At 35.3% G+C, this 10,363-nt stretch overlaps 2 long non-coding RNA genes across 3 annotated transcripts in view; one reads left to right on the top strand and one right to left on the bottom strand.

Annotated features, from left to right (window-relative positions):
* LOC145556379 (uncharacterized) overlaps nucleotides 1-1,071 on the top strand; it is a 1,281-nt gene extending 210 nt beyond the window's left edge. Inside the window, exons 1-3 of one of the 2 annotated variants that reach the window (XR_014091852.1) lie at nucleotides 1-297; nucleotides 559-834; nucleotides 976-1,071. The exon at nucleotides 1-297 is cut by the window's left edge and continues 71 nt beyond it. This is a non-coding gene — a long non-coding RNA (uncharacterized LOC145556379). The remainder of the gene's footprint in view (nucleotides 298-558; nucleotides 835-975) is intronic. The other variant, XR_014091851.1, reaches the window with a different exon arrangement.
* Nucleotides 1,072-6,832: 5,761 nt separating this feature from the next.
* On the bottom strand, nucleotides 6,833-9,812 carry LOC145556378 (uncharacterized). The gene is made up of 4 exons (XR_014091850.1): nucleotides 9,716-9,812; nucleotides 9,466-9,616; nucleotides 8,438-9,196; nucleotides 6,833-7,215 (listed from the first exon to the last, which is right to left on the bottom strand). It is a non-coding gene; the product is annotated as an uncharacterized LOC145556378 (long non-coding RNA).
* Nucleotides 9,813-10,363: the final 551 nt, after the last annotated feature.

Below are 10,363 nucleotides of genomic sequence, written 5' to 3'. Positions count from 1 at the left end.
GTTACCACCCTTACTACCGCTGCAATTCACCGGAATACACCCCTTCAACTCCTCGATACAAGTACTCCTCACCGTCTTATTCACCGGAGTACACCCCCTCGACTCGTTATTCATTGATTTCATCGCCTAATTACTCACCCGAATACAAACCCAAGTACACCCCGTTGTCGAGATTATCGACGACAACTTAAATGCCGGAAAACCCAGCAAATCAATCGCAACAATTCATCCTCTTGAGAATGTTTGGACTTTTTGGTTCGATAATCTTACTGCTAACTCGAAACAAGCTGCTTGGGGGTAGCTCTATTCGACCCATTTCCACTTTCTCTACTGTTGAAGAATTCTGGAGTTTCTAATTTCATCTTTGTTTGAATTTATTGAATTTGGTTTGTTTGAATCTTTTTGTGATGTGGGTGATTGAATTTCCAGTGTTACTTGTTCGATTTCAATCTGTAAAATTGATATTATATAGTATGTTAATTAAATCAAAGTGCTTCATCTAAACAAACGAAGGAATGTCAATGTTGCTAATATAATACTTGTTGCTTAAATGTGCAGGAAGGTGAGCAAATGTTTGGGAATCTCACCAGGTTGTCTTATGTTTTCATGTACACTACAGATGGAGGATGGACGAATAGTGCCTTTAGTGCAATATATTGCTTCTCTTGCACTTACAGAAGCTATTAAAGATCTTTGTTTTGACAATGACCTGCCTCAGTTGGGTGTTAAAATTAAGTGGCCTAATGACCTTTACGTAAATGGCTTAAAGGTTGGTGGGGTACTCTGCAGTCTGCACATCCACTTATAAATCGAAGAAATTCAATATCAGTGTGGGTAAATGCCGGCAAACCTTTTTTTTTTTCCCTCTTTCAATGGTTATTATAACTTCCTATTGCCATCCTGTTGTAGTTTGATGCAAATGATCTGTTGTATTACTTGTATAACTTACTTCAAGATCATTGTTTTCTCTTTCAGGGATTGGCTTAAATGTAGATAATAAACAACCAATGACTTGTTTGAATGCAAGGTTGCAACAAATAGCCTTTATGTCCGACCAATTTTTAAGTCAAGGTAAACCAAGTTTTCTCTTTTCAATCTATTTGTAGTTAGCTTTTAGCTCTATTTAGTTTCCTGCCCACTGTCTGTTTAATGTTTAGACTTTACCCCTGCTTGTCTGAAGGAGTATATGTGAATTGCTTCAAATTGGATAAAAGACTTATTACATAGAAATACTTCTTGATTTCAATCTATTAAATTGATGAAATGTGGCTTGAATTTGATTTCATTTCGTCCATATTAGGTTTATTTAATCAATTCGTATATGACTGAGTGATCAAATCCATGAAATTCTTTGTATTTGGTTTAAAATTACTGTTGATATGGAACTGGAAGATCTTTTGAAAATATATGACCAAGAGAAGATCCACTATTTGTCATCATGTATTGGTCAGGTTTGATCAAATTACCATGAACTCAGCATTTTTCTTTGCTTAAGCTTAGATTATTGGTTTTAATTCTTGAAGCTATGAAAAATTATAATGAACGATTTTTGTTAAGATCTTATTATGTTACTATTCTTAAGCAAGAAGAATTTATTGTGGTTTTAAGAGCTTGATATTGAAATAATTGTGTTATGAGTTTCTTGAAACAATAAAAATATGGGTTTGAAAAATAAACTATACTTAAAATAGAAACGTGTTATAAAGTGTACATATCGGGTTATGTCAAGGAGCTGATAATATTTGAGGGATGAAAAGAGGGTTGAAATGAACAAACATCATGCAACATATAATATTGGGTTAATCAGTTCAATTTTTTTAGTTATATTGATTATAATATTGTACTCCCTCCGTCCCTAAATGATAGTCCCTTATGACATATTTTTAGTCTCAAATTGATAGTCCCATTTGCTTTTTTCAAGTACCATTAATATCAATTTTTTTATGAAAATTCCCTCCAATTACAACAATATTGTGCAAATTTAACTTTCCCATGTAAATTTTGTTTTTCAATATACTTTTATTACTTTCTCTCTCTACTATTTTACATACTAAATTTATCTTTTCAATGTAATTTTACTACTTTTATTTAAGTTTCTTAATTCCCGTGATTTTTGCCCATAAGAGACTATCATTTGGGGACAGAGGGAGTATTTGATTATACAAAGGTCACTTATTTTGAGCGGGATTTATTTTCATGTAAAAATCCAATTATGATTGTTTTTTCAGATGGTTTTTGTTTTGTTCGTGAAAAGAATAACCAGGGAAGATGGGAAGTAAATGGAAACCGAGGTGAAAAGGTTCAGAGATGAAGTGAAAAGGCTAACAGCCAGAGAAAGAGCAGCATTAAGCGATTTTCTTGTTCTTCAGGCCTTCAGTTTTCGGTATCCTTGAATACTTTGAGAGGTATCTTACTTTGTTTATTTATGTTTAGTCCATTAATAATGTTTTTTTTTGGTATTTATTTTGGTGACTTTGAATTTTGAGATTTGGGTATTGTTAATTTATGCACTTAGACTGAAATTTTTTCCCTGAACCGATGCATTTAATATTTAATGTAAATTCAGCTCAATTTCCATTCAAGGGGTTTCCATTTCATGGAGAGGCGAGGAACGATGGACTACGATTACTAAAAATGTTAAAACCATTAAATAGTACGAGTATTTTTAGTTTATTTATGCACTTAGACTGAAATTTACTCCATGAACCGGTGCATTTAATATTTAATGTGAATTTAGCTCAATTTCCATGCCATACAAGGGGTTTTCATTTCATTGTGTGTGGGATAGGACTATGAGTACAAAAAAAATGTTAAAACCATTTAAGAGTGTGACAGAGATAGAGAGCGGGCGAGAGAGGGGAGGAGAGAAGAATAAGGATCAAGAGAAACTAGAAAGGGAGAGAATGAGAAAGGAATAAGGAAGAGAGCAAAAAAAAAAAAAGGTGACTATGTGATGGCTAAGATGTTAAAGAAAGATCGAGGTCCTCAAGGATACTAGGGAGAGAAAACTCGTGACAATTACAACTTTTTTAGAAGACTGTTATACAACATAATATCTTTTTAATGACATGACAAAAATATAAATTATAAAAGTGAATATCTTAATAACCATATAAGATAAATAAGGGGAGCGATGAGGAAGGATGAGAGAGCGATTAAGACGAACTTTAATAACCATGACATATAAGATAAATGAGAGGAGGGGTGAAAAAAAGGTGCGAGAAAGGGTGAGGGAGCAATTAGGACGAACTGAATTATCAAGACCACAATAGAAGAGTGAAAAAAGAGAGAAGAATAGGAAGCAAGAGGAGGTAAGGGAGTAGCTGATGATGAGGGAACAAAAGGACTAGAGGGAGATATGGCTCAATATGTGACAGTAACAATGTGAGAGAAAGAAGACAAAGAGATAAGGAGCACTTGAGGAGGTCAATTATATAACCAGGAAGCAATAAACAAAAGTATTAAAAGACTTAAATTTGCAACACCATAAAGACTTGAGTGATAGAAAGAGTACGAGGAAAGAGAAGTAAAGATGGTAGGGAGAGCAAGTGATATGGACTGTATAAGTGTTCTCTGTGTGTGTTAGATGAAAGTGGTAGTAACATATAACTTTCTCAAAATCAAGTGATATGGGCGTAGGACTATGATTACAAAAAAAATGTTAAAACCATTTAAGAGTGTGACAGAGATAAAGAGCGGGCGAGAGAGAGGGGGGGGGGGGGGGGAGAAGAATAAGGATCAAGAGAAACAAGAAAGGGAGAGAGTGAGAAAGGAATAAGGAAGAGAGCAAAAAAAAAAAAGGTGACTATGTGATGGCTGAGATGTTAAAGAAAGATCGAGGTCGTCGCAGAGAATTAAATGTCGTAACAATTACAGCTTTTTTAGGAGACTGTTATACAATATAATATCTTTTTAATGACATGACAAAAATATAAATTATAAAAGTGAATATCTTAATAACAATATAAGATAAATAAGAGGAGCGATGAGGAAGGATAAGGGAGCAATTAGGACGAACTTTAATAACCACGACATATAAGATAAATGAGAAGAGGGATGAAAAAAAGGTGCGAGAAAGGGTGAGGGAGCAATTAGGACGAACTCAATTATCAAGACCACAATAGAAGAGAGAAGTTTAGGAAGCAAGAGGAGGTAAGGGAGGAGCTAATGATGAGGGAACAAAAGGAGTAGAGGGAGATAGGGCCTAATATGTGACAATGACAATGTGAGAGAAAGAAGACAAAGAGATAAGGTGCACTTCAGGAGGTCAGTTATATAACTAGGAAGCAATAAACAAAAGTATTAAAAGACTTAAAATTTGCTACACCATAAAGACTTGAGTGATAGAAAGAGTAGGGGGAAATAGAAGTATAGTTGGTAGGGAGAGCAAGTGATATGGAGTGTATAAGTGTTCTCTGTGTGTTAGATGAAAGTGGTAGTAACATATAACTTTCTCAAATCAGTTTTATGGATTCGACACTAATCATACTCACACAGTAAGTAGCAAAGGTCTAAAAATTACCCGTCATCAAATATATATGAAGGTCATCAAATTACCCAATTTTATTCTTTGCTCTCATCTTAGTGGAAGATTATGATGCTATGCTGTTCACTAATGATGAGCCTAACCCTATACAGACTACAGAACTCTCATTAAGCATAATGTTTATGTAAGCAGTTGTTGTGAATTATCAATTTGTCATCAAACATAACGCCTCACGCGACCCAATTTTAGTTTAGATACTCCTGGTTGTAAATATGTGCTCTATAAAAAAAAATAAAAATAAATAATGGTAGTCAAATTGTTTTGTGAATAATGTCCATTCTAATTTTTTTGTCAATACCGGTTATACTTTTTTTTCTCAAATCCTAGCTTTAGCAAGTACTTAATCTTGCTATTGACACGATTTATAAACAATGTGGTTTTGTTCCGAATGATTGGTCCTGTTAATAACTTGTGTATCCTGTTGAATTCAACGTTTTTTTCTCTTCAAGCGCGTATTTTTACTACCAAAGTTCCCACCTATAATTTGTCTCGCAATTGTTGCTTATTATAACAAGATGAAATTGAGAAAGAAAGGAAGCAAAGCAGGTAATCCCTTTGCTTTTCCTATAAGAAAAGTTTTTGATGGCCTCATTATTGTCATGAGTTATGATTGTTAGAACTAGAATTCTAAAAAAGGAATGATTTAGCGTAGGCACTGTGTTTTGGGGCAATTTTTGGTGATTTACTCACCTTGTTTAATTTTGGCCCAGGTCATATTCGTTTTTCATAAGTAGATTATTATGATTGGTCATCAATGATATACTTACTCATTTTTAGCTCAAGTAGGGTCAATTTTTGTTCGAGCCATGTCATTTTGGATATTGTTTGAGATTGGTTCAAATAATTCGATAGGGGTCATTGTTTGGAGCTATTAAAAATTGATCTTTGACAACCAATTCATTGTGTTGTATTTGTTTGTGGTTGCAGTATCATGAGGAGCAGAATTTACAGGCAGAGTAGGGCATAGGAAGAAGATAAGCTATGAACAATGAGGAGTCGTTATAGCTGCACCCTTTAGATTAGACTCAATTTAAAGAGGAACCAGAGTCCGGTAATAGTATTTAGTAGTAACTAGCCTTTTGACCCGTTCGATGCACGGGTTGTTACTTAGGTTGTTTTTCTTGAAAAGTGTTAGTGTTGTTGTGGAATTTTGTTATATATATATATATATTGTAGGGCATGAAATGACACATTAGTTTAAGTTATATTTAAGTTTAGGAGATGAAAAGACTATTTTATTGTTAATGTAATGAACACAAATTAGTTTAACTTTAATTTATCATATTGAATATGAAACACTTAATTTTCTTACTTAAATTTGTAAGTTTTAGAAGCATAAAGATTAAAAGACTCAAACATTATTTATACATTTTGTTTTTATATTAAAATGAAAATTTAAAAAGAAAGGATTAAGAGAGGTGACATGTGGCTTAGAATAGATTTTGTGGTTTGTGTTTTCAAATACTAAGTATAGATTATGTAATCTGATCCTCATAGATCAATAAATAAGTAATTATAAAGCAATTACAGCATTGTAAATATATTAATAGCTAATAGACAAAGTTGTACTAGAGATTGTGCTGCACTTAATTTTCCTATTGTTGGGAGTCGAATATCTATTCTTTTAGTTTGCTTTTGGAGCCAACTCAATGTACCATGATTAACCAAGGCACATGAACTTACTAACATGTGCATATGCCTTATGTAAGCCTTCTAATAATCCCCACTCTAACTTCTATACCTACATATTATATACTATAACTAAACTGATCAATAGGCAAATTAACTTACATTAATAAATACACTACGACTAATTACACACTAATTACCTAAACAAAATCACGTTGGGGGACCGCGCGCGTAGCGTGCCGGCCAACAACTAGTGTGTGAAAAAAGAAGACATTTCGTCCCCTGATGTACACAAATATAATAATAATAATAATTAGACATTTCGACCATTCAGTGAATTAAAAATCAGTGGATTAAGTCGTTGCATTAGCGTGTTGCATTAGCGTAAATAATGCAACGATTTAGTGTACCTAATGCAACAATCCTTTATCTTCTTCAAGGGCTATTGCATTAGCCTAACAACTTGTCTTATCAATTTGTAGCGCGTGCCCAAATTTACATGACCTATTGTCTAATTTTCAAAACTGGAAGAGTATAGCCCTGTTCTTTTGTACTTATTTTTTAGGATTTCTGTCCAATTCAATTCATATTGTTTCAATAATAATACGGAGCAATAAAAGACTTGTCTGTAATCAGAGGAATTATAACATTACCAGATTAAGAAACTTGAACATTAAGGTAATTACTAATTGCATTGTTATGATCTATTACATCCCAATTTTCCCTAACAACACGTAACTTACACAAGTACTTTACAATAGCTTGCATACTTGGTAGGCGCTGAAAATTTTCAAGACATCGCATTGTGAGGCGAGTTAATTTCAAACCATCAGCACTATCGTACTTAGGATCATTCATCAATTCTCTATGCACTAATGGTTCCTCAGATTTACATAAGGAGGAAGTAATACGTCTCTCAGTGTACTCCAACATCGCCCATCGATCTAACGTCTCACATTCTGATGTATGGCGTTTACCATTGGGGCATCGATGATCTCTTTTGGATATTAACGCGAAAAGAGTTAGTCCATAATTTTCAACTGTCCAACAACAAAATGATAGGGTCATTATTTAAGCAAAATTACAAAAATATGACTAATGTTGAACATTGTAAAGCATAAAAAAAAGGGAAATTATCAATAGTACACCCGTAGTTTTGACTTTTATCAATGATACACTCGTGTTTTTAATAATTATCAGAGATGCACCTGTGGTTTCGACTTTGTCTCACTCATACACCTCTTCCGTTAATTCCGTTAAAAAAGTGTTAATTTTTTTTTTTTTAAGGGAAAAGCTTTTATAACAATTTAAGATTAATAAAAAATTATTATAAAAACTTTAAAAAAAAAAAAAAAAAACCTAGCCACCCTCTCCCCACCCTACTGCCACCCGTCCCCCACCCCTGCTCCCCGTCGCCACCAGTCCCTCCTCCCCCACCCAGCCGGCGGCCAGCGCCCAGAGCCGACGACCCCACCCACACCCCCCTTTCCCCCACCAAGGCAACCCACCACCCTCTTTTTCCCCCTTTTTGTTTCCCGAACCCCATCCCAAAACCACCCCTAAACGCCGTCCTCCCCTCGAAACCGCCCCCCTCCTCTTCACCTCCCCCCGGAAACCGCCCCTCCCCCGGAAACCCCCGCTTAATCGACCCCTTAAGGACTCTAACGCCCTAACCCTCCCTTAATTCGCCGGCGGTTTTAGGGTTTCAATAAGGTGGTGGTTTAGGGTTAGGACCCATAGGGGGTCAATTAAGGGAGGGGGAAAGGTGAGGGGAGGTTTCCGGGGGAGGGGGGAGAGGAAGGGGGCGTTTTCGACGGGAGAACGGTGGTTAGGGGTGGTTTTGGGATTGGGGTCGGGAAACGAAAAGGGGGAAATGGAGGGTGGTAGGCTGCCTTAATGGGGGAAAGGGGGGCGTAGGTGGGGTGGCCGGCGCCGGGCGACCCTCTAGGCGTCGGCCGCTGGCTGGGGGGGAGGGGGACCGATGGTGACGGGGAGGAGGGGGTGGCAATGGGGTGGGGAGGGAGGCTGGGTTATTTTTTTTTTTTAAAGATTTTAGAATAATTTAGATTTAAAAAAAAAAATTAAAATTTTTAACGGTTTTTTAACTTTTCAAACGGAATAGGTGTATTAGTGAGAAAAGTCCAAACAACAGGTGTACCGTTGATAAATAATAAAAACACATGTGTATCATTGATAAAAGTCAATACCACGGGTGTACCATTGATAATATCCCTAAAAAAAAAACAGGTTATACAAGCATACCATCATAGTCAATCATGGTACGATCAAATGATTTTCCAATACTGTAGTCATACATGTCTTCTTTTGCAAAACGACCGGATTTCCGATTGAAATCGAATAATACGGGCATATAATTCTGCAAAGTTAAATTTATAAAGACAATCTATCATATAAAGCATATAAGAAATATTCCACATTATTTTGTGATTTAAATATTTTCATTGTGACTATTTAACAAAAGAATCAAAACAATTAATTAAATGTAATCAATTCCACAAAGACAAAATCCATATTTTATTCTCTTAAAATCAGTTCTAACAATGTTCTAGAATTTGAAATACATAGGCACAATAATTATTAGCATGCCTGACTCAAATCCAAATTGAAGCAAACCTAAACAACCTGATCCAATGACCAGTTAAAAGAATCATGTCATCAGGGCAAGCAAGTGGCTTAAGAAGTCTATCACAGATAGATAGAAATTTCAAGAGGTTTGCTTGCTCGTCTTTTTCCTAAGAAGATGACTTGATATGTGCTCCAAACAAGCATGATACAAAAATTAGTAAATCATGAAGAACATATATATACAGTATATAAGAAATAAAAAAACAAGAACGAAAAATGAGATAGGCAAAGGAAAGCAAACCTCGTCTATAATTACAGAAGAAGGACTAATTCTTGGGGTTACAGAAGGGAAATCTCCATGTTTCTTATGCATATATTCCATAATGCACGCCAGGATCAACGCCACCTCGATTCTATGCAACCATGTGAAGCTATCTAGTAGTCCAAAAACCCATTATCAGTCTAGGATTGGGAGTATTGTTGTATTTATTACTACATAATACATTAAGGAATTAAAAGACGCATATTATCTAGGTAAAACAAAATACTCTTTACTAAGCTAATAGAATTTGCTCATATGTTTGGCAGCAGGGAAAACTATAAAGTTCAAGAAATGGACTAAACTTGTATAGTTGTATATATTCAGCTTTTGTCTATTTCCAAATAATATGGTAAATTTAAAGCTCAATGGCATTGACAATTACCTTTAGGAATGAGGTTTTCCAAGTGATCCAGGGGATTAAAATCATAGATCATTCCAAGTCGCTCATTGCTATCTTCTACACAATAACCAAGCAGGCTCATGAAGTTTGGATGACATGTAAAATTTGGATGCTTTAATAACTTCAATTCTTCCTGAAATACAAATTCAAATTAGAAAACTCTTGAGGATGGTCTGATAGAATACGGGAAAAGGAAAAAAAAAATGGACAATATGGTCTACAATTTACATACACGAAAACAAAGCATCGCGTACTCCTTGTGTTCATTGTATGGATTCTCTGCTGGTATAACCCATTTCTTCACAACAACATTCTTAGCTGGTGAATCAGATTCATACAGTTTTCCACGATACACCTTAAAATCCTCAGTTCTTGCTAATAAGTTCTCATTACTGAAGTAATTGGTGCAGAGCTTTAAATCATCAAAGCACATCTTCTGAGGGAGCATCCTTCGTTGCAGTTGCGTTGAAGAACAATCCTTTTCTTCTACATATCAAAAAAGTAGCACAATATAAGTAAGCATAGTGTAAAATCTATACATGTGTAGTGAGGTGGAATGTGCTCTGTTACAGATTCAGGGGATATAAGAAAAATAATACAAGTGATGGGATAACAATAATAACCTGAGGAGAAGCTGGTACGATGAGAACAATGGGGGTATGCAGAAATTTTTAGTTCACAAGTCCTCGAAACCATTGGAATTTTCATCAAATCATCTCTGAACCTTAGATCGTGCCTTGAATTAGCTGGGAGTAGCTCAACCAGGAAAGTACTCAGTGTCTCTCCATGCCTTAGTAAATAACTTATGAGTTCAAATTCTGCTCGATTAGACTCGCAATCCAACACTTCAACCTGACGAAGGCTTGACAACAAACAGGCA

The sequence above is a fragment of the Chenopodium album genome, chromosome 8, assembly GCF_948465745.1.
Source record: "Chenopodium album chromosome 8, dcCheAlbu1.1, whole genome shotgun sequence".
Lineage (NCBI taxonomy): Eukaryota > Viridiplantae > Streptophyta > Magnoliopsida > Caryophyllales > Amaranthaceae > Chenopodium > Chenopodium album.
Note: the sequence above shows the minus strand (reverse complement) of the source record. Positions and strands in the feature narration are given on the sequence as shown.